This window comes from Schistocerca cancellata, chromosome 3 (assembly GCF_023864275.1).
Source record: "Schistocerca cancellata isolate TAMUIC-IGC-003103 chromosome 3, iqSchCanc2.1, whole genome shotgun sequence".
NCBI lineage: Eukaryota > Metazoa > Arthropoda > Insecta > Orthoptera > Acrididae > Schistocerca > Schistocerca cancellata.
In genome coordinates, this window is record NC_064628.1 from 904,633,813 (window position 1) to 904,660,125 (window position 26,313).

Sequence of the window (26,313 nt, forward strand, 5' to 3'; positions counted from 1 at the left end):
AGTGACCAGTAACTAGAACGTAATGCTCTATGAATTTGAGGCAGTATTTGTGATTTAATCAAAAAAAGAAGGTATTAAAACATAGCACGACCATCAGCATTCTAATAAAAGCTCAAGCACTCTATGCAGCAAAATTAATTGCTTTACTCAAAGTATAAGAAGTGGAGAGAACGCAGAAAAAAACAGAGAAACGTCCTTTGATAAAATTCTTGGTCCTGAAACAGATGAAAGCGGGAAGTATATACCAAGGAGAAGAAAGAACTCTTTAGGGTACTCCGAAAACGTCCAGATACAACTCTGAGGGAAGTTGCCACTTTTCTTTATGTATAGAATGGAGGAAAGCAGACTAATTAAACAAATACTGCAGTGCTTCAGCAGCACTAAGAACAAAAATTACTGGACCAGTGAAACTCAGTAAGAGCTGAATAAAACGAATTTTTCTGAGGGTGATATCCAGAACAGTGACAACTTCAGAACCAAAATTAATACTTTGACAGTTGACAAGGAAAAGGAAAACATACCTCTAATTTAAAAGAATGGATGGTTTATAAGTATTTTATGTACTTCATGTATGAGTGTTTTCCCTGAGGATAAATATTATATTTCCTGAAATATGGTATAAAAACAAGTTTTTAATAGCTAAATGTAAGTCGGACCTTGTCATTGTCGCCATGTTTCAGAACACAAAATTTCACTCCCGATGGCAAATTCCTGTCGAAAACAGGATGAAACAGGAAATCAATATACTTAACCTCACAGCAGCATCTATCAGTTACAATCACTGATATGCTATTTTATGCTAAGCGCCATTTCAAGCTTTCGCATCCCATCACAGAATATGCATACGTCAAAATTCTACGAATTAAAACAATAACTGAAGTCCATGAATTATCTCGTGGTTTTGAAACGCCAGGTGTTTGCTGAAGGATAGAGTTATCTAGTATAGCTGATGACACATAACTGACTGATATAAGACGCACCGAGACAATTTGTTTTGGCGAAAAGTGCGATAATGTTATTTGTTTGGAATCGAGGTCAAATCTGACAGGTCTGGTATGTGTTGTTTATGTCTTGCTAATCTCGCGCTTATTTTGCAATAGTTGTAGTAACCAACTGTCACTTGAATTTTTGCTACAAATTTTGAATGTGTCAAATACAAATGCGAACCATTCAGAAAAAAAGCAGAAAATTTAGGTTATAATTGTGTTGTCCGTAATAAATCGGCACGGAGTGACGTAATTTATCCCTATTTTTTTAGCATTTTCTTCATATTCTTACATTACATTTTCAAATACTCTTTCAAACTCTCTGAAGTTTTATTGTTTGGTAATTAGAAAGAAACATGTAGCAAAACCTCAGTCATAGTGTTTTATATGATGGCGTGATACACTTCATAAAACGATGTTAGTTTGCCCCAGACGTTTGAGCACATACCACAAAATAAATCCGTTTGCTTCCCAGAGAACGCCTAATTGGATGGAACTAATGAATCACTAAGTACTATACTGTTTTCCATGAGTGACTGTGATACCGTTGCGTGGTCCTCCTCTCTTCTATCTTGAAACTTCGTGCTTGTGTGGCTTTCCTGATTGCATCTTGACGCTGTAAATCTCATGTTTCTATTTCCGTAAGGTACATTTTTCCGTATAAACAGAATCATCCGTCGGTTCTTGGTAGAATAACATTATAATAAATGAAAAGCACCAGTTCCCTTTTGCTTTTGCTTTTCATTTAGTACATTTTTCAAGTTTTTAAAATTATACTTCATTAGGAAACGTCTACTGTATGTCTTAGAGGTAGTGTGCCTCATCTTTATAAGCTTTTTTGTTTATGTTTTACCAAATTAGGTCATGTAACAATATTTTTCAAGAGTGTATGAATGTGACTTGTTAGCCTGTCTGGCTCAGTTTTTTTCTGTGTCCCGCGAATTGGATTTTTCGCAAATGCATTGTATTCATGATGTTATTGAGTTCGATGTATTTGCATTAGACTTTAACTGACGTATTCCATCTTTTATTCCTGTTGCTAAGATTTTTCTAGTGATTTTGCCTTTTCTTTATTTCTAATTATTGTTATTTGTTGGAGATAACTATCGCTGATGTGTAAAGTGCTTCTGTTTGGATCAGAGTTATGTTCGAGTTTACAATTCGAGTGAAATAGTTTTTTTTATTATAAACATCAAGATTTTCAGTGACCCATGCACCTAAGTGTTTAAATTTTTGAACACATAATATTCTGTAATTGATTATTTGAAGCTCATCCATTGATTTTTTTGTATTAGTCATTAATTTTCTTCTTTCAAATGGATATAATAGTTCAATTTTACCTACTCGCGCCTGCAGTTCAAATCATTTTTGTTCCTTAGTGATGTCATTGGCAGATAGTGTTAAGGCATCTGCATAGGGTAGACAGTTTAATTCTGTAACTTTGTGTTTATGTCCCAGTCGGTGTGTTGGTGCACCAGGTGTCTTTCACTGAGTTATAGTTATTCAAGAGAATAGTTACAACTATAACGGGGATAGGATATACCCTCCCCTACTCCTGCGTCTATTTTAAATTTTTCGCCGATTTATCCTATAATTTTACTTTTGATTTGTCTCTGTTTCCTTCTGTATGATGCTTGTTGTCTCTTGATACAATCCAAATTCAGCTAGTATTCGGAAAAGAGATTATCGGTATGTTCTGTCACATGCTTTTTCAACAATCACAAACATAATCACACATTCCGTATTTGCTGTGTTGTGGGAATCTTTCAATGAATTACTCATGTTAAGAATTTGTTCAGTGTACGATAATCCATTTCTGAGTCCTCCCTGGAATCCGCCGAGCTGAGGAGGTAGTTGTGGACTCATTCCGTTGAGGAAAGTTAGTTAAGTGAAAGCAGTGAGAATCCACAATAGCTGTTTCGCTCTGTCACATTGCTTTGTCTGTAACGGCTCTACGTCTGTTGTCTACCACTTTTCTTGGATTTGCGTTTCAAGCGTTTTTATGTGTTTACTTTACTGGCCTAAGACTATTGTTAGTTTACATGCAAACTCATACATGCACCTGTGAGAACGGTGCATACACTTATAATTTCTTTCCACGGTTTTTTTTTTTTTTTTTTTACCATTCGATGTCCTATGTTGACTAGTGTACTTAATGTTGAAGGCATCTAACTACAAGTATTGTAACGGATCATTAGCTCTAATTCCTCCTATTCGGATGACACGATACATGCCATCCTTCTCCATAAAACGTGGACAACCGACATGTTGCCTAATACCAACGTGTGAACGAGATGTGTATTCACCTAGAACATTGCTGTTAAGCATGACAACTGTTCATGTAACATTAATATCCGACACTGTTACAGTAAAACTGAGTCATAAAGAGTGTTGCTGCGATGATTAGGGGAAAGCTGTTGTTGTTGTTGTGGTCTTCAGTCCTGAGACTGGTTTGATGCAGCTCTCCACGCTACTCTATCCTGTGCAAGCTTCTTCATCTCGCAGTACCTACTGCAACCTACATCCTTCTGAATCTGCTTGGTGCATTCATCTCTTGGTCTCCCTCTACATTTTTACCCTCCACGCTGCCCTCCAACACTAAATTGGTGACCCCTTGATGCCTCAGAACATGTCCTACAAACCGATCCCTTCTTCTAGTCAAGTTGTGCCACAAACTCCTCTTCTCCCCAATTCTATTCAATATCTCCTCATTAGTTATGTGATCTATCCATCTAATCTTCAGCATTCTTCTGTAGCACCACATTTCGACAGCTTCTATTCTCTTCTTGTCTACACTATTTATCGTCCATGTTTCACTTCCGTATTAAGACGTATTATACGTCCTTGTTTGTACAATTTATTTCCAGAGTTGGAAGAACTATTTTTCTCCAGTGTTATTACATTCCAAGAACTTTCACTTCGTGCATGTACGAATTATAGGGACTATTTAAACAGTTGTTTCCGAACTTTATCAGTTACAAATAAATTTTTCATCAGGAATGGAATTTTGTGTTCTCAAATATGGATGACAGTGGAAAGGTTCCAACTAGTATTTAATTACAAAAAAATTATTTTATGCCGCATTCGAGGAAATACAAGATTTACCGGCAGAACAAATATGTGAAGTACAGAAAATATTTCTGAGCCATTGTACGCTTTATGAGTTATGTTTTAACCAAAATTTAGTTATTTGCCCAAATAGTGACCTTTGTTATAGATGCATTACTGATCATAGATGCTTTACTTGAACGCCATGTAGTTATTTCGGCGACTTACTTTGAAGCATTTTATTGCAACTCCTGGAACTTATCGCTGCAAGTAAGTCTTTGTAACGGGCACTCATTAATCGGTGAAAGTCACTACGTGCTTGGCAAGCGATTATGGATGCCCTCTATGTTCCCACTCAAACGACTGCAACAATTCCTTGTGTGTCACGCACGTTCTGCGTGCGGATGCGCGTTGTAGTGCGATAAACAGATTCCCACATCAGCATGTCTAGTTGTTTGTTTTGTATTGCACAATGCATTTTTGTGGCATATCACAATAGGCAGCAGCATTCACCTCAAGGCAAAATTCGACTAGAAGTCGTCTCTTGGCGTCAATCTTTGGTGATAAATGTAAATGACGCCATACGGCCGACGTAATCGTTTTCAAATATACGCACAACAATTTCATTTTTCCATCACTGTACTAATTTTTCGAAATTTTGGTACTTATATCAAAACATGTAATTAATATGTCGAGACTTTTGGCGTGTTCTACAGATACTAAAAGTGCCGTCTCCTATGGAAAGGTAACTATTCTTTCGGTTTTGTTTAACTCAACGCATATTTTTGTTGTTCGCCTAGTTTTCCGAGACCTCTACCGCATAACTGTGCAGTAAAGCTCGACAGTTCAAAACGTAACTGAAAGCCGCGCGGGATTAGCCGCGCGGTCTTAGGCGCTGCAGCCATGGACTCTGCGGCTGGTCCCGGCGGAGGTTCGAGTCCTCTCTAGGGCATGGGTGTGTGTGTTTGTCCTTAGGATAATTTAGGTTAAGTAGTGTGTAAGCTTAGGGACTGATGACCTTAGCAGTTTTTTGGAAACCTAACTGAAAAAAAAATCCATTTAGGTATGTGGCCAGCAAAAGGAGGGGAAGACTAGTGTACTTTTCTCAGTCGCCCTACCCTGCGCCAGTGCCGTCATCCGGCACGTCTGTTGCAACAGCTGCCGTGTCGCGTATCTCAGAAAGCAGCTTTGTGCATCTTCACAGTCCCCCGATTGTAGCCGCAAGTTTTCATCAAATTCTCAACTTATATATCCAAGGCTATTTGTTTATTTTCTTCCAGTTGTTCACGTTATTGTTCTCATAGATTATCTGTCCAAAGGCATTCTCTTGACGTTCTCAAAGACTCTATAAGTGGATTTCTTTCAGTTCTCTCTACAGTAGCAGTTTCAGTTGCCATTGTCTCTGTTATTTTACGATTTCTTCCCCGATACCTGCTTGATACTTCATGACAGCGTCTCTATTATTCAGTTTTCATCGCTCTTATGTTCTTCGTATTCTTGCCCCTAAATTTCGGTATTTGTGTACCATAGTACCAGTGCATTCAGTTACTGTCTTATTTCTTCCTATTTACGTACTTATTTCGCAACACGCTATTTACTTGTTTTATTGGTGCCTTACCTTCACCAGCTAAGTTTACAATTTGTGTTTCGCTGATTTCTTTAATTGTTCTTCACACTCCTGCTTGGATTGGGTGCCATATAACTACATAGGGTTCTCATGCAGTGAGCGCATGTGACAATGCTGACGGTATTATGTTTACATCTACATCTCCATATCCCTGTTTATCCATCAACATCTAAATCTACAATTATACTCTGGAACCCACTGTGAAGTGCATCACAAAACATATTCTTAAATTTTTAATTTAATACCATTTGAAACTCTGTAAGAAGGCTTTTGAAGGATTGTTACCGTTTATCTTCAGCCGTCTGCTCTATAAAGTTCTTTTTTCAGTATTCCCCTGACCATCTTCTGTGAGTCAAACATGTACCGCACCCTGAACAATAATGTAAGAAGGGCCTCATATGAGATCTTGTTAGTAGTCTCCTTTCCAGAGTGATTGCATTTTCCCTGTATGCTAACAATAAACCGAGATCTACAACTCGCTTTACGTACAGCTGAGATCTTAAAATCATTCAATTCCATATCACACGAAATTATTACGTCCAGATATTTGTATGAGTTGACTGTTCTAATTACGACCCATTGACATAATTGTCATGGGATACATCTTATCTAATCTTTGTGAAATGCACAGTAATACATTTTTGCCAATGCTTGGACAGCTTTGAAAGCTTAAGATATGGGGGATATATGTGCAGTTTTTGTAGCTAATACGTTGCATTATCTGCAAAACGACTGTGTTTACTATTAATATGGTTTGCCGGGTCATTAATAAACAGAGACGAACAGTAAGGATCCCAGTACGCTTCCCTGGGGGCAAACCGTCCGTCGAATGAAGACATTAGGCTCAGAGGTCCTGTGGATGCTGTGCAAGTGGGGCAGGCCATGTTCCTCAGCCGAGTTTCATCCAGTGTCCTTTCATCTTCGTCAGCACACAACGTGACACGAACTCTACACAAATTCATCAAAGTTAACTGTACTAGACAGATTAAGACACAACACTCGCATTTAGCATAGCAGAGATTTCATTGTGTGCAAAGAAGGAAAGATTTCCATTTAGATGGCTGGACAAATGCTCAGAGGTATCAGACGCAACAATACTGTACGATTTCACTGTGATAATTTTCCGGGTGATTCTCGAAATAGCCACTGATGGTGGAATCTGTTCGCGAAACCTGTTTGTGAGAGAAGTAAGCGTGGTGTCTTCTCTGTGTCTTAGAATAACCTACATTCTATTGAAGTTCACGTTTATTTATAATTTTTCGCTACGATCGCAGGTTCGAATCCTGCCTCGGGCATGGATGTGTGTGATGTCCTTAGGTTAGTTAGGTTTAAGTAGTTCTAAGTTCTAGGGGACTGATGACCTCAGATGTTAAGTCCCATAGTACTCAGAGCCATTTGAACCATTTATAATTTTTAAGTGAACTGAAACAAATCAGTGAAAGGATGCGCAAGTTGTATGCCAAATGAAAACTAAGGGAAATCATAGTCCTCACCTTTCCTAGAAACGATCCTTGTGCTAAACGGCACTGTGTAGTTTCTCTAATGGCAATCGGCCATTTTTTGAATTCCTCGAGTAATGATTTTAAGTCTCGTTAAAACTCTAAACCCATTACAGAGTACGTTGGTATCTGGAATAACGGAATCCTCCCTGCTACAAGATTGTGGACAGAAAACGACATGCCTTCGAACGTTTCCTAAAAAGAAGTCGGGAAAAAAAGCATGATCTGTCGGCGACCGTTTGCTGAGGCGCCATCGCTGCGGTTATCGGTTAGTGGGCCGGCTAGATAACGAGACGCCAATCGGATGGCCTCCGCTCGCATTGTGTATCGAAGCGATAGCCAGTGGTGTGTGCCCAAGATAACGGGTAACGGGACCACAGGAACCCGGCCAGGTGCGACCGCACTGCCTCGAGTTCGCATGCACTCCAGCGAGACACAGTACGATACCAGATTACAGATAGAATCCGGCCACTTTAAGGGATTTAGGTGTAAAAAGTACAGTTACACTCGTTTTCATTATTTGGTACAATAATTTCACTTCCAAATGTGCGTTTGTCGAATGAAACCTGTCTCCTCACATCTCAGTGATTACCTACAATTCGATTGAAATTACACGTCACGCCCGAAGCGTTTTCTGTTGTAAAATGCCTCAACAATATTGATCAGTTCACCCAATTCCCTGTTTGGACATCTCTCCTGTTGCATCTGAATTCCGAATCTTAGGTTTGGCCCTTCTGCTTCGTATTTCACAACGTTATCATAATCACAGAGATCGGTTTACATTAGCTAAGCTCCGCACGACATTCCGCGAAGTCGAAGTTTTGAAGGCTGCGATTTATCGTTCAGATGGCTTTGAGCACCATGGGGCTTAACATCTGACGACCTCTTTAGAACTTCTGAGGACATGGAGGCGTGCGGAGCTTGAGACTTCTTTGGAAAACGCGGTAGAGCTCGCACAGAGATTTTCGTGTGCCGAAGTAACGAAAGTGAATCTTGATTTATTATCTACGTAGAGGTGTGTGCAACTTTAACGTATGTCATTCACATGCATGGGAGATGGAGATCAGCACATCTCAGAAAACGAGCCGGGAGTAGGGCGTTGTAGCAGTAGTCAACGCATTCTCGTCTTCAGCCAAGAGCCATTCACGCAACAGCAGCATTCGTTGCGGCTCTCGTGCATCAGTACGGTGAGCACAAACAGTAGCACCAGTGGTTAGGGTATCAAATGGTTCAAATGGCTCTGAGCACTATGGGACTTAACATCTCAGGTCATCAGTCCCCTAGAACTTAGAACTACTTAAACCTAACTAACCTAAGGACACCGCACACATTCATGCCCGAGGCAGGATTCGAACCTGCGACCGTAGCAGTCACGCGGTTCCGGACTGAAGCACCTAGAACCGCTCCTCCACAGCGGCCGGATGCGATTTATCGTTGCGTTTGGAGAGTCATAAATACAACTATCAAACAGTGTAGTAGCAAAGCGCACTGGCTGGCGCATAAACGTGAAGCGTGGAAGGTCGTAGATTCGAATTTCGTCGAATGTAGCCAAACTTTTTACTGAGGGCTTTTCCTGAGGAACACCACTGATGAAAATCTCTCGGGTTGTCAGGTAGGTGGCGGTGGTGAGATACTCAGCACTTCCTCGCGAAAACAACAAAACGTCGTGGTCTCTCGACGTTCTCATCCGGCTGGAGAGATTAGAAGTTTTCGCCAGCCCAGCATTTGTCGCGAGACATTCAAAGAAACCACGGAAAAACCAAAATCTGTCCTCCCGAATGCGAATCCGTCACAAAGTGTCTCAGCTTCTCACTTGGTTTCACGCGTGGAGGCAGTATTCGGTGAATGAGGACGATGACTCCAGAGCGCTCATATATTCAGTGATCAATTTCAGTAGCTACGGAGAAGATTGCAGCAGTCTTCCTGAAGATTTACAGGAAATGGCAGATCGTGAGCTATGTGTAGGCGTGGTAACTATTCTCAATTCATAGAAGACCTTCCTTACGATACTACACGTTCGTAATACTCCGCAAGCCACTCTACAGCTAATGGTAGAGTGTACTTCCGGCCAATTTTACTAACTGTTCACATAATGCACGGAATGACAGAAAATGACTGTCTATATGCGTTGCTGCGCTCCTACGCCGCCTGACCTATCAAGTCATTTTCATGATCGCTACGAGTCATGTTGTACGGAATTGTTCACTCACAAAAAGCACCATTCACTAAAAGTCAAAATTAGAATAAATAGAATAGAGTCATTCAGTGAAACAAAATGAAAAGTGAAGAGTAGATGTTTGACAATCTTTTGACAACGAATCGGATAGAAACATCCACGCCGTGCTAAGCACACCTCCGTTACCTAGTGCAGAACCGTTTCACTCGTATCTACAGTGGCAATAATTCAAGCGTGTATGTAACTCTTTTCTGTGACTAGTTTATTAGCTTCCCATTTTCAAACTGTATGCTGTCCAACGTCAACATTAATGTGTCACAAACGTGAATTCGTCATTTTCAGTTACAGTAACCAGCAACACAATACGGCTTCGCATGGACAGTACAAAATATCTGGAAAATGGCTCTGAGCACTATGGGACTCAACAGCTGCGGTCAAAAGTCCCCTAGAACTTAGAACTACTTAAACCTAACTAACCTAAGGACATCACACACATCCATGCCCGAGGCAGCATTCGAACCTGCGACCGTAGCAGTGGCGCGGTTCAGGACTGAAGCGCCTAGAACCGCTCGGCCACCGTGGCCGGCACAAAATATCTAGGGCCGGACAACTTGTGTGGCGTATTGGTAATCTAAACTACAATCTAAAGACAAGTTGTTGTTCAACTTTGTTACCGAAAATCTCGAAAAGTTCTCAGCCGATTTACTTCAAAGTTATACATAAAACTTTAGGACAGAGGAAGGCTATACAGGGTGAGTCATCTAACATTACTGCTGGATATATTTCGTAAACCACATCAAATACTGACGAATCGATTCCACAGACCGAACGTGAGGAGAGGGGCTAGTGTAATTGGTTAATACAAACCATACAAAAACGCACGGAAGTATGTTTTTTAACACAAACCTACGTTTTTTAAACTGAAACCACGTTAGTTTTGTTAGCGCATCTGAACATATAAACAAATACGTAATCAGTGCCGTTTGTTGCATTGTAAAATGTTAATTACATCCGGAGATATTGTAACCTAAAGTTGACGCTTGAGTACCACTCCTCCGCTGTTCGATCGTGTGTATCGGAGAGCACCGAATTACGTAGGGATCCAAAGGGAACGGTGATGGACCTTAGGTACAGAAGAGACTGGAACAGCACATTGCGTCCACATGCTAACACCTTTTTATTGGTCTTTTTCACTGACGCACATGTACATTATCATGAGGGGTGAGGTACACGTACACACGTGGTTTCCGTTTTCAATTACTGAGTGGAATAGAGAGTGTCCCGACATGTCAGGCCAATAGATGTTCAATGTGGTCGCCATCATTTGCTGCACACAATTGCAATCTCTGGCGTAATGAATGTCATACACGCCGCAGTACATCTGGTGTAATGTCGCCGCAGGCTGCCACAATACGTTGTTTCATGTCCTCTGGGGTTGTAGGCACATCACGGTACACATTCTCCTTTAACGTACCCCACAGAAAGAAGTCCAGAGGTGTAAGATCAGGAGAACGGGCTGGCCAATTTATGCGTCCTCCACGTCCTATGAAACGCCCGTCGAACATCCTGTCAAGGGTCAGCCTAGTGTTAATTACGGAATGTGCAGGTGCACCATCATGCTGATACCACATACGTCGACGCGTTTCCAGTGGGACATTTTCGAGCAACGTTGGCAGATCATTCTGTAGAAACGCGATGTATGTTGCAGCTGTTTGGGCCCCTGCAATGAAGTGAGGACCAATGAGGTGGTAGCCAATGATTCCACACCATACATTTACAGTCCACGGTCGCTGTCGCTCTACCTGTCTGAGCCAGCGAGGATTGTCCACGGACCAGTAATGCATGTTCCTTAGATTCACTGCCCCGTGGTTTGTGAAACCCGCTTCATCGGTAAACAGGTAGAACTGCAACAAATTCTCTGTTAATGCCCATTGACAGAATTGCACTCGATGATTAAAGTCATCACCATGTAATTGCGGATGTAGCGACACATGAAACGGGTGAAAGCGGTGGCGATGCAGTATACGCATGACACTACTTTGACTCAGTCCACCGGCTCTCGCAATGTCCCGTGTACTCATGTGTGGGTTCATGGCAACAGCAGCTAACACACTAACTGCACCCGCTTCTCCTGTGGCGGGCCTGTTACAGACCCGTTTGCGTGCTACGACCATACCTGTTGCATACAGTTGGCGGTAGATGTTTTGCAATGTGCGCCACGTTGGATGCTCTCTGTCCGGGTACCGTTCTGCATACACCCTGCAGGCTTCAGCTGCATTTCGTCGACACTCGCCATAGATGAGTATCATCTCCGCCTTTTCAGAGTTCGAATACACCATGGTCACAGTTCCTACAACACTACACTATCACAGACGTCTGGTAACACGGTGTACTACAGTTGGTCTGCGTGCGGAGACGAATGCAGAATAACAACAGCAGCAAGCGCTACATGCGAACACTGCGACAGCTAGACCAAACCACAACAGTGCACTACAGCCACACTCGTAAATGTCCCTGCAGATGCTGCTCGCCGACCGCAACTGAACATCGGAGGTTTCAACCGACAACTTTAGGTTACAATATCTCCGGATGTAATTAACATTTTACAATGCAACAAACGGCACTGACTACGTATTTGTTTATATGTTCAGATGTGCTAACAAAACTAACGTAGTTCCATTTAAAAAAACGTAGGTTTGTGTTGAAAAACGTACTTCCGTGCATTTTTGTATGGTTTGTATTAAACAATTACACTAGCCCCTCTCCTCACGTTCGGTCTGTGGAATCGGTTCGTCAGTATTTGATGTGGTTTACGAAATATATCCAGCGGTAACGTTAGGTGACTCACCCTGTATATAAGGAGGAAACGTTTTTAGCAAAAATCTCGAAAAGTTCTTAATCGATCGTAGATTATAACTTGCAGAATACTGTCGATAAAGCTACTATTCTCACTGATCCAGCAGCTGGAGAAGTCTCTTTCATATTCCGCATACGAATGATAAAAACCATTTTCCCATCCATTTTTAGTGAATCAAGATTTCGTCTGCAATAACAGTAAACAAGGCTCAAGCTCAGATAGAGGCTGGAAGAGGAGATGGACAGAAAGGGGGAGAGGGGGGAGGGGAATGGACACAGATAAGGGAGGGAGGAGATGGACAGAGAGAGAAAGGGAAGAAGAAAGAAAGAGAGTTTATGTGTGGGGGGGGGGGGCTAGGGGGTTATGGAGAGGGGTGGGGAGGACGAAATGAGCACGGACAGGGTAAGGAGGAATGGACAGAGAGGAAGTGTAAAGGGTTAGAGTGGGCGTCGGAGGGAGGGAAGGTATGGGCAGAGAAGGTGCGAGGGAGCAGAAGAAGATGGACAAAGACAGGGGCAGACGGAGATTAGGACGTAATCCAGTTCCCATACATATTTAACAATTCTGAACCACAGCAGGTTCGCTAGCAAATTATATAGGGTGTTAAAAATGTCTAACAATTTGAGACGTGGAAGTACTCTCCAAAGCAAGAAAGAAAGTCCAGTAAACATGGGCTCTAAAAGGCTTGAAAGGAGGATATAAGAGGAACATCAACAAAAGCAAAACGAGGATAATGGAATGTAGTCGAATTAAGTCGGCTGATGCTGAGGGAATTAGATTAGGAAATGAGACGCTGAAAGTAGTAAAGGAGTTTTGCTATTTGCGGAGCAAAATAACTGATGATGGTCGAAGTAGAGAGGATATAAAATGTAGACTGGCAATGGCAAGGAAAGCGTCTCTGAAGAAAAGAAATTTGTTAACATGGAGTATAGATTTAAGTGTCAGGAAGTCGTTTCTGAAAGTATTTGTATGGAGTGTAGCCATGTATGGAAGTGAAACATGATCGATAAATAGTTTGGACAAGAAGAGAATAGAAGCTTTCGAAATGTGGTGCTACAGAAGAGTGCTGAATATTAGATGGATAGATCACATAACTAATGAGGAGATATTGAATAGAATTGGGGAGAAGAGGAGTTTGTGGCACAACTTAACAAGAAGAAGAGATCGGTTGGTAGGACATGTTCTGAGGCATCAAAGGATCACCAATTTAGTACTGCAGGACAGCGTGGAGGGTAAAAATCGAAGTGGAGACCAAGAGATGAATACACTAAGCAGATGCAGAAGGATGTAGGCTGCAGTAGGTACTGGGAGATGAAGAAGCTTGCACAGGATAGAGTAGCATGGAGAGCTGCATCAAACCAGTCTCAGGACTGAAGACCACAACAACAACACAATGATGAGTATTACCACCTCTCAAATATAGGACTTTTTTTAACACCCTGTATACACAAACCTTCCTAGCTGATCAGTTTACCCATTGGTGAAAAGAATACCAGAATTCTTATAGTAATTCCTGGGATTAGCTTTTACATACATACAGAAAACCCGACATAGGACTAGAAATTATGCGAGGGTTGGAACTTCAATAGTGGCAACTATTTATTCACAACCGACACAAAAGAGTTACATGTTTGCACCTGTTACTGTCCTTCAAAGTAGTCAGCAGCGTTGTGTAGAACCCGTTGCTAGCGATGTGGAAGGCCTAGCATACCGTTAGCAGAGCCTGTTCTGTTTTGATGGTGCGAATGGAGCGGTCTACAGCCTGTCGAATCCCTGGAATAGTTCTGAAGCGAATGCCGCGAAGTGGTTCCTTCATCTTCGGAATCGAATCAAAGTCACAAGGACTTAAGTCCGAGAAGTATGGTGGATGGTACAGTACTTCCCAGTCCCATCGACCGAACAGAGCAGCCACAGGTTGCGCTGTATGTGCCCCCGCATTGTCGTACAAAATGATGGGTGGGTTGCGCAGAAAGTGTCGCCGCTTCATTCGCAAAGCTGGTCGCAGGTGATGGTGACTTTGATTTGATTCCGAAGATGAAGGAACCACTTCGTGGCATTCGCTTCAGAACTGTTCCAGAGTTTTGGCAGGCAGTAGACCGCTCCATTCGCACCATCAACAGAACAGGCTCTGCTAACGGTATAGTACGCCTTCCACATCGGTGGCAACGGGTTCTACACAACGATTATGACTACTTTGAAGGACATGTTAAGTGCAAACGTGTAACTCTTTTGTATCGGTTGTGCATGAATAGTTGCCACTATTTAAGTTCCAACCATCATATGTATTTGTAGATATATAAGTGACTGATTATAGAATGATTTTTGTGTTTGTTTTGTTAGGGATAAATGTAAGAAAGAGAAAAAAGGTAACAATCAATCCCTGTGGCTTCTACTCAAAGAAATGCCGTTTGAACACCGATCTTAATGGCCTACGCTTGTTAATGATCAACGGAGTGTCGTTTACCCCGCCCTCTCAATAGTACGACGCAGTCGGGACTGGACTTCTCATCTAGCAAAGGGGTCTCCAAAATACACTCCTGGAAATGGAAAAAAGAACACATTGACACCGGTGTGTCAGACCCACCATACTTGCTCCGGACACTGCGAGAGGGCTGTAGAAGCAATGATCACACGCACGACACAGCGGACACACCAGGAACCGCGGTGTTGGCCGTCGGATGGCGATAGCTGCGCAGCATTTGTGCACCGCCGCCGTCAGTGTCAGCCAGTTTGCCGTGGCATACGGAGCTCCATCGCAGTCTTTAACACTGGTAGCATGCCGCGACAGCGTGGACGTGAACCGTATGTGCAGTTGACGGACTTTGAGCGAGGGCGTATAGTGGGCATGCGGGAGGCCGGGTGGACGTACCGCCGAATTGCTCAACACGTGGGGCGTGAGGTCTCCACAGTACATCGATGTTGTCGCCAGTGGTCGGCGGAAGGTGCACGTGCCCGTCGACCTGGGACCGGACCGCAGCGACGCACGGATGCACGCCAAGACCGTAGGATCCTACGCAGTGCCGTAGGGGACCGCACCGCCACTTCCCAGCAAATTAGGGACACTGTTGCTCCTGGGGTATCGGCGAGGACCATTCGCAACCGTCTCCATGAAGCTGGGCTACGGTCCCGCACACCGTTAGGCCGTCTTCCGCTCACGCCCCAACATCGTGCAGCCCGCCTCTAGTGGTGTCGCGACAGGCGTGAATGGAGGGACGAATGGAGACGTGTCGTCTTCAGCGATGAGAGTCGCTTCTGCCTTGGTGCCAATGATGGTCGTATGCGTGTTTGGCGCCGTGCAGGTGAGCGCCACAATCAGGACTGCATACGACCGAGGCAGACAGGGCCAACACCCGGCATCATGGTGTGGGGAGCGATCTCCTACACTGGCCGTACACCACTGGTGATCTTCGAGGGGACACTGAATAGTGCACGGTACATCCAAACCGTCATCGAACCCATCGTTCTACCATTCCTAGACCGGCAAGGGAACTTGCTGTTCCAACAGGACAATGCACGTCCGCATGTATCCCGTGCCACACAACGTGCTCTAGAAGGTGTAAGTCAACTACCCTGGCCAGCAAGATCTCCGGATCTGTCCCCCATTGAGCATGTTTGGGACTGGATGAAGCGTCGTCTCACGCGGTCTGCACGTCCAGCACGAACGCTGGTCCAACTGAGGCGCCAGGTGGAAATGGCATGGCAAGCCGTTCCACAGGACTACATCCAGCATCTCTACGATCGTCTCCATGGGAGAATAGCAGCCTGCATTGCTGCGAAAGGTGGATATACACTGTACTAGTGCCGACATTGTGCATGCTCTGTTGCCTGTGTCTATGTGCCTGTGGTTCTGTCAGTGTGATCATGTGATGTATCTGACCCCAGGAATGTGTCAATAAAGTTTCCCCTTCCTGGGACAATGAATTCACGGTGTTCTTATTTCAATTTCCAGGAGTGTATGTCCCGCGGGACGGATTCGGCCCGCGACGTCAGTTCATCCGATCCTTCGACGGTACTTGAATTTGTTTCAGAAAATGCATGGAACGTGAGACGTGATACAGTTCCAATTTAAATATTATTTTTAGAGTGTTAGGAGATTTTCAGACATACGTAGACCTCCCGGCTTCTATGCGTCTTACATTCATTCTGTGCAACGATCATGACTCAGTTGCAATGTGTGCAAATTCCGGGAGCGTTTGTTGAAGAAACTGATTACGAATTCTGTTATTTGCCTTATCACGCAGCAGGGAGGTGGTAAGATGCGGTAAAGTCCTGTTTCGTTTTTACAAGTTCCTAAACAAAACAGATGTTTTTGTCACTGCAAGAGACAGATGATCCGCAGCTATCAAAGCTGTAATTTTTGGTCGACATTACAACCAACGTGAACCACCTGAACTTGAAGCTTCACGGAAAGGAATAACCTTTTCTGTGATCTCTACAGAATCAACAAAGGATTTCAGAGTAAGCTGTTATTGTTTGCATCACATCTGGAAGAGGAAAACTCTTCTCGTTTTCACTGTTTCAGAGTGTTTTGTGCTAGAATACCTGAAGACATTAATCAAGATTTTCCGAAATAATTATTCGTGACTTGAAGAACCATTTCTGGAGAGATTTTCGTATCTGAGAGTGACGATCTTCTGTTCCAGAATTCATTTGATTATAACTTTGATGATGTGTCAGTTGAATTACAGTTGCAGCTCAATGATTTGCAAAGGAAATGACTTGTTGAAAGAGAAGCACAGACAAGGAAAACTTGTTGAATTTTACCGCTGCTACTTGATGTCGAGGTTCCGAATCTGAAGAAATTTGCCGCTGGTGAGGCGTCAGTGTTTGCAGCAATTTAGGTCTATGTGTAAACATATTCAAAAATGCTGTATGTTAGGTCAGCACATCGAACAAGACTGACACATGAAGATTTGGAAGCAATTCTCTTGACTGGATGCAGTAATACCAAACCAAACATTGAATATATCGTGAAAGCCAAACGTCGGTTTCACAACTCTCATCAACGTGTTTTGCTGCTTAGTTTATGAGATTCGCATGTGTGAATCAGCTAAGAATACTGGGAAAGGAGAAAGATCTGGTTGGGAGATGGATGTACAAGGGTAACGAGAGCGTACAGGTACAATGGTTATCCTAATTGTTGCTTTGGTAGCTATACCATTAACTGTCTTCTGAAGCTGGAGATGTTATTCAGTTCTCTAATATAATGCGGGAAGTTATTCCAGAATCGAGCTCCTGCAACGGGTTGAGCTTTAACCCTATGTCTTGGGCTCATTCTGATAGTACACACAAGTCGGTACTGTAATTTTTGATAGCTGTCTTCAAGTTTGTTGGTTTTGCACGGACATAGAACTGGAGATCGTAAGCGCAGTGTGGTGTTTGCGTTAGGACAAAACTGATGACACATCATTGCACGTACAATGAAAAGAATATAAGACTTAATACACAACCGTGTGGGACACCCGGTACCGCCTGCCTCTATTGTGACTTTATGGTGGCGGACATGATACAGTGCTGGCGAGACGGCAGGGATGAGCGAAACCGTTGCAGTGCACTTCGCAACGACGTTGTAACCAATATTTATTATACACATTAACTATCAGCCAAAGAAAGTCAAACTGCATTCTTGTCTGGGGGACCCCGAAGGGCCGCGAACTTGACCCTTCCAACGCAGCACAGTGTGTGACACTGAAGTCTTTAGTGTATTTGTAGCGTGTAGGAGAACGTAATTATGACATACACATAACAAAATGGGTAAAATTATCTCCTGTTCAGCCAGTCCCATTTACACTTTGCCTACCTAACGGCATCCAGGGACGACCAAAACATTGATTTCATATCATTATTGACCGAATTTAAAAATTTTCAAATGCTGTCATAATCTATTCATTAAGGGACATAACCTTAAATTAAAGGTTAAAAGTAATGAGTGTTAAAGTTAGAAACCGTGTTTAGTTGAGGCAGCGCAGTTCGCGGCGCTCAAATTATCCAAACTGTGTTCATACAGTAGTTCAGCATGAGAGTACTTAGCGACTTCGAACAAACTATACACATACACTATGTGAACGAAAGTAACCAGACACCTGGCTGAAAACGACTTACAAGTTTGTGGCACCCTCCGTCGGTAATGCTGGAATTCAATATGGTGTTGGCCCACCCTAGCCTTGATGACAGCTTCCACTCCCGCAGGCATACGTTCAGTCACGTGCTGGAAGGTTTCTTGGGGCATGGCAGCCCATTCTTCACAGAGTGCTGCACTAAGGAGAGGTATCGATATCGGTCGGTGAGTCCTGGCACGAAGTCGGCGTTCCAAAGCATCCCAAAGTTTTTCTATAGGATTCAGGTCAGCACTCTGTGCAGGCCAGTCCATTACAGGGATATTATTGTCGTGTAACCACTCCGCCACAGTCCGCGCATTATGAACAGGTGCACGATCGTGTTGAAAGATGCAATCGCCATCCCCGAATTGCTCTTCAACAGAGGGAAGCAAGAAGGTGATTAAAACATCAATATAGGCATGTGCTGTGATAGTGCCATCAAATCAACAAGGGGTGCAAGCCCCCTCCATGAAAAACACGACCACACCATAACACCACCGCCTCCGAATTGTTGGCACCACACACGCTGGCAGATGACGTTCATCGGGCATCCGCCATACTCACACCGTGCTATCGGATCACCACATTGTGTACCGTGATTCGTCACTCCACACAACGGTTTTCCACTGTTCAATCGTTCAATGTTTACGCTCCTTACACCAAGCGAGGCGTCGTTTGGCATTTACCGGCGTGATTTGTGGCTTATGAGCAGCCGCTCGACCATGAAATCCAAGTTATCTTATCTCCCACCTAACTGTCATAGTACTTGCAGTCGATCCTGATGCAGTTTGGAATTCCTGTATGATGGTCTGGATAGATGTCTGCCTGTTACACATTGCGACCCTGTTCAATTGTCGGCGTTCTCTGTCAGTCAACAGACGAGGTCAGCCTGTACGCTTTTGTGCTGTACGTGTCCCTTCACGTTTCCACTTCACTATCACATCGGAAACAGTGGACCTAGGGATGTTTAGGAGTGTGGAAATCTCACGTGCAAACGTATGACACAAGTGACACCCAGTCACCTGACCACGTTCGAAGTCCGTGAGTTCCGCGGAGCTCCCCATTCTGCTCTTTCACTACGTGTAAAGATTAGTGAGGCAGCTGGTGTACCTGACAGTAGGTGGCAGCACAATGCACCTAATATGAAAAACGTGTGTTTTTGGATGTGCCCGAATACTTTTGATCACATAGTGTAACATCAAATCTTTTCTAAACCTTTGTTTGTTTTTCAAAGTTTTACATGCTTAACTTCAAATGCACATTTAACACATCATCTCATTTGTAAAGTAATCAGCCATTTAAAGCTGTTTTATACATGGGACTTCGATAACATTAAAGAATGGATGGTGTTGGGGCAACCTTATTTTGTCTACATCCAATCGCTTTGTCATTTTTGAAACTGATGTTCTTTTTGCATGTTACAAAACAAAATGCATTAGTGACCTTGACTACGGAGGCAGGCATCAGAAGTGCGTTTTAATGTAGGCGATTACTGGTTTCAGCCGTTATGGTCCTCTTCAGGCCTTCTGACCTTACTCACCTCCTTTGCCGTGTATTACACCCTCTCTATCTCACGTTCATATCGAGGCACTCATATACAGCCACAAAGTTGACTCGTTACTCTGCGACAGAGTTGAAAATGTCTGAGAGGAGACCATAATGATGGAAGCCTATCTACCATCTACATTAAATCTCAACTGTGACTGTAATAATTAATCAGTTGTAGAAGTTTACCAGCAACTACAGACGCAATAAAAGAAATGCGAACTGTCCCAGGTGCTGATGTAAAGGAGTTTCCAGAAATGTGTGTGGCTTATTCGTCGCTCAAATACGATAGCTACGTGTATTTACAATTACATTAAGTGAAATGCTACCTCACGTGTCCAGATGGCGCTATAAAGCCGGTACGAAACGGGTGGCTTCAGTTCCTGTACCAATATAATTTTGCGAGGCTCTCTCTCGAACATTACCCTAAGCGGTCGCCACGCAGTCTCGTGTGAAATGCCAGCGAGTCTTGACATTTCACGCTCCTGCAGTCCCCACGTAAGAAGCTGCCGCTTATCTCTTGACCTCTTGTTCGACCTCGTGCAAAACTTCGACACATGATTCGGGTCTACCACTTTATCGCTTGCTTCCAAACAGCCTGCGCATTTTAAGTACAGTGAGGGAAATGGAATGTCATATACCACGTGCACCTTGACCCAATGCTACCAAACTGGTACTCTAGCATGTGTTCGATACATTGATTACAATTTCAATTTTTTCAGTATAGAAAACAAGGTATTCCCACAGACGAAGAATGTTGTGTGAGTACCAGTACACGCCGACCGTTGCTGCTAGCCGTGTTTAACAATCGGGTGGAGATCGCAACACGGTAATTCCAGAGGACATAAACGTGCGCTTTTCGTCATATTTAGAACTATGACAAGGGTCAGACCATTGACATCGGGGCAACGTACCGACAGGTCGCACATACAGCAGCTCAGTGTAATGACTGCAGAACGACAAGTGATAAGACGGACCCAAGACAAGAGTGTGACAGGAAGAGTAGGAACGATCCTTACTGAAGAACTACACCACTTGAAGATCGTTGGAATGTTTGGATGGTGATGACTGGGTGTTGTGTGATGTCCTTAGGTTAGTTAGGTTTAAGTAGTTCTAAGTTCTAGGGTACTGATGACCATAGATGTTAAGTCCCATAGTGCTCAGAGCCATTTGAACTATTTGTTCGGATGGCTCTGGTGAATAGACGGACATCAACAGCTAAAATGAGGGCAGGAGTTACTGAGAGAGCGAGCAGGTACCGTCTGAAACAAATTGCTGTAATGCGGTTTGAGATCGCGAGTTGCCGTATACCGTTTACCACACACAGAAGACACTTTCGCGGTGTAGAACCGGAGTCAATCTGAATATTTGTGGCGTTTTGTGATGTTCAATAATGTTTCTCGCATCTGTTTGAGGCTGTCAGAAATCCCAACCTGTATTCAGAAGACCTTGAGAATGATCACAAAATGCAGAGGTTCTCGAAACCCATGCCGCTCCAAATCCTGGAATTACGATGTGGGAAGTTATGGGATACAACAACGGGACTGATCTGAAAATTTTTGAAGAGACTTATAGCCGTTACGTGGCAGGAATATTAAACCATATTCTCGTATCCTTCCTGAACGTATGTTGTTATATACACTCCTGGAAATGGAAAAAAGAACACATTGACACCGGTGTGTCAGACCCACCATACTTGCTCCGGACACTGCGAGAGGGCTGTACAAGCAATGATCACACGCACGGCACAGCGGACACACGAGGAACCGCGGTGTTGGCCGTCGAATGGTGCTAGCTGCGCAGCATTTGTGCACCGCCGCCGTCAGTGTCAGCCAGTTTGCCGTGGCATACGGAGCTCCATCGCAGTCTTTAACACTGGTAGCATGCCGCGACAGCGTGGACGTGAACCGTATGTGCAGTTGACGGACTTTGAGCGAGGGCGTATAGTGGGCATGCGGGAGGCCGGGTGGACGTACCGCCGAATTGCTCAACACGTGGGGCGTGAGGTCTCCACAGTACATCCATGTTGTCGCCAGTGGTCGGTGGAAGGTGCACGTGCCCGTCGACCTGGGACCGGACCGCAGCGACGCACGGATGCACGCCAAGACCGTAGGATCCTACGCAGTGCCGTAGGGGACCGCACCGCCACTTCCCAGCAAATTAAGGACACTGTTGCTCCTGGGGTATCGGCGAGGACCATTCGCAACCGTCTCCATGAAGCTGGGCTACGGTCCCGCACACCGTTAGGCCGTCTTCCGCTCACGCCCCAACATCGTGCAGCCCGCCTCCAGTGGTGTCGCGACAGGCGTGAATGGAGGGACGAATGGAGACGTGTCGTCTTCAGCGATGAGAGTCGCTTCTGCCTTGTTGCCAATGATGGTCGTATGCGTGTTTGGCGCCGTGCAGGTGAGCGCCACAATCAGGACTGCATACGACCGAGGCACACAGGGCCAACACCCGGCATCATGGTGTGGGGAGCGATCTCTTACACTGGCCGTACACCACTGGTGATCGTCGAGGGGACACTGAATAGTGCACGGTACATCCAAACCGTCATCGAACCCATCGTTCTACCATTCCTAGACCGGCAAGGGAACTTGCTGTTCCAACAGGACAATGCACGTCCGCATGTATCCCGTGCCACCCAACGTGCTCTAGAAGGTGTAAGTCAACTACCCTGGCCAGCAAGATCTCCGGATCTGTCCCCCATTGAGCATGTTTGGGACTGGATGAAGCGTCGTCTCACGCGGTTTGCACGTCCAGCACGAACGCTGGTCCAACTGAGGCGCCAGGTGGAAATGGCATGGCAAGCCGTTCCACAGGACTACATCCAGCATCTCTACGATCGTCTCCATGGGAGAATAGCAGCCTGCATTGCTGCGAAAGGTGGATATACACTGTACTAGTGCCGACATTGTGCATGCTCTGTTGCCTGTGTCTATGTGCCTGTGGTTCTGTCAGTGTGATCATGTGATGTATCTGACCCCAGGAATGTGTCAATAAAGTTTCCCCTTCCTGGGACAATGAATTCACGGTGTTCTTATTTCAATTTCCAGGAGTGTATTTTACGACACATGTATATACTTAACCGTCATGAACATAGAATCAAATTAGTATTCCAGGAGGATAATGCAAGACACCAAACTGCACTACACACCACAAAGCGCCTTGAGGTATGTATGGACCTTCACTGGGACTTTCCTGTGCTTGGAACCTTTCCTGAGAGTCCAGTAGCATATTCCGATGCAGCATTGCAGGTTTACTGTAACACTTGGACCTTCACATTGACGATGAAACACAGAAATTGCAACGGGATTGAATACAAAAGGCACAATGCCGGCTTCTGTCCAGGGGGAGTAACGCCTCAAACAGTCTGTGTTGGAAACTTTCCTGGGAGACCAGTTTTAGATTCCGATGCACCACGGCAGGTTTACCGTAACCCTTGGACCTTCACAGTGACCATGAAACACAGGAATTCAATCGGGATTGAATAGAAAAGGCACAATGCCGACTTCTGTCCATGGGTGTAACGCTTCAAACACTCTGCGTATTGAACTTTTTCTGGGCGTCCAGTAGTAGATTCCGATGCAGCACGGCAGGTTTACTGTAACCCTTGGACCTTCACATTGACGATGAAACACAGAAACTGTATCGGGATTGAATACAAAAGGCACAACGCCGACATTTGTCCAGGGTTAGTAACGCTTCAAACAGTCTGTGTTGGAAACATTCCTGGGAGTCCAGTATTAGATTCCGATGCACCACGGCAGGTTTACTATAACCCTTGGACCTTCACATTGACGAAGAAACAAAGAAATTGCATCGGGATTGAATACAAAAGGCACAATGACGACTTCTGTCCAGGGGGAGTAACGTTTCAAACAGTCTGTGAAGGTCCTGATTCGTTTCCCATAGTGCAGGTATTTGGTGAGGTATGAAGATGTATGCAAATTACACATTCCAGCAGGATGATAAAAGACCCCACACTGCAGCTCACACCAAAAAACCCCTTGCGGGATGCGCAAAACCTTGCCTGGCTTGCCTTGTTCCCTGACTGGCCAGCCATAGAACATGTCGGGGATGCAATGAGAAGGCAAACACGTTTTTACCCTTCCTGAATATACTGCAGTATGAAGTTGCATATTATTGCAGAATAATGCAAAAACACACACCGCTGCTCACACTATAAAAGCGCTTTGAGGAATGTGTGGATCCTTGACTGTCCAGTACTCTGACTTGTTAGCTAATGAGCATGTCTCGTATGCAGTGCAGTGTATGGTTTTATGCTTCTTGCACGCAGTAAGAAATTACATTTTCCATCACGGTAAGGCAACACCAAACATGCGGCTCACACTACATAAGTTCGTAACGAATGTGTAGATTGTTGAATGACCTGTCCAGTTGCCTGACTTACCAGCCACATGACATGTCTGGGATTGATTTGGAAGATGTAAATATATTACACTTCATGAACTGAGTACAAGCTTACATATTCCAGCAGGATTACGCAAGACCCCACACTGCAGTTCACAACATAATACTGCTTCAGCAATATGCGGATCCTTGACAGGCCTGCCCCATACCATGACTACTCACCCATAGAGAATGTCTGGGATGCGATGTGAAGATGAATATGTTCTTACACTTCACCATCAGAACACCAGATTAGATACTCCCACAGAATAGTACAAGACCTCGCACTGCAACTCACTCCACAAAGTGCATTCTGAGATGTAAGGCGCCTATTTTGGTCTGCACAGTACCCTGACTTGTCATCCAAAGAGCATGTCTGAGATGTGATGGCAAGAAGTATACACTCTTACCCTTCAAGAACAATGTACTAAGTTATATATTCCGACAGGATAATGCAAGAAGCCAAACTGCAGTTCACATTACAAAATGCCTTGAGGAATGTGTGGATCCTTGACAGTCCTGCCTAGTAATTTGATTTCTCACGAACAGAGCATGTCTGTGATGCTAAGGGAAGATGTATACGTTTTTACCCTTCATGAGTGGAATAATGTATTACATATCCCAGCAGAATAATACAAGACTCCACATTGTATTCCACATCACAAAATCACTTCAGAAATGTGTGAACCCCTCACTGGCCCGTCCACTACCCTGACTTGTCACCCATGGAGAATATCTGGGATGAGGTGGGAATATGTATACGTTCTTACCTTTCATGAACAGAATACCAAATTACATATTAAAGCAGGACAATGCAAGACGCCAAACTGTAGTTCACACCACAAAATGCTTGACGAAGTGTGTGGATCTTTGACAGGCCTGCCCAGTACCCTGACCTGTCACCTACATTGCATGTCTCTGATACAATGGAGAGATCCTTGGCTGGTGTTTCGAGTACCACAAACTGTCACCCATAGAATGTGTCTGGGGGACAATGAGAAGACATACACATTTTACCCTTCACGAACATAGTATGATATTACATATTACACAGGATAATGCAACACCCCACATTGCATTTCACTCCATAAAAGTATCTTATGAAATGTGTGAATCCTTGACTGGTCTGTGCAGTACCTTGACTTGTCATCTATAGAGCACTGTCTGGGGTGGAATGGAAAGATGTATACATTCTTATCCTTCCTGAATAGAATACTGTAATATTCCTACAGGATAATGCAACACCTCACACTGCAACTCACTCCCCAAAGTGCCTTCTGGGTTGTGTGGCTCCGTATTTGGTCTTCTAGATATCCTGACTGGTCATCCAAAGAACATGTCTGATATACAATAGGAAAAAGTATACACTCTTAGCCGTGAAGAACACAGTATGAAGTTGCATACTCCACTAGGACAATGCAAGAAACCAAACTGCTGCTCACATGACAAAATACCTTGAGGAATGTGTGGATTCTTGACAAGTCTGCTTAGTAACATGATTTCTCACCAATACAGCATGTCTGTGTGCTAATGGCAGATGTATACATTCTTATGCTTCATGAACAGAATACCATGTTACGTATTTCAGCAGGATAGTAGGTTAATACAAGACTCCACGCTGTAGTTCATACCACAAACGCCTTCAGAAATGTATGGGTCCTTGACTGGTCTGACCAGTATCTGTGACCTCAGAAGTTGAGTCGCATAGTGCTCAGAGCCATTTTTTACCAGTATCCTGACTTGTCATCCATAGAGCATGTGTGAGATGAGGTGAAAGATGTTTACGTTCTTGCCCTTCATGAACAGCTTACCATATTGCATATTCCATCAGCATAATACAAGATTTCACGCTGTAGTTCACATCTCAAAATGGCTTAAGGAATGTGTGAATACTTGACAGGCCTGTCCAGTACCCTGACTTGTCACCTACAGTGCATGGCTGGAAGGAGATGGGAAGATGTATATATTATTACCCTCAATGGAGAGAATAGCAAATTACACATTCCAGCAGGATAACGCAGGACCTCACACTGTAGTTCACACCACAAAAAGCCTTCAGGAATT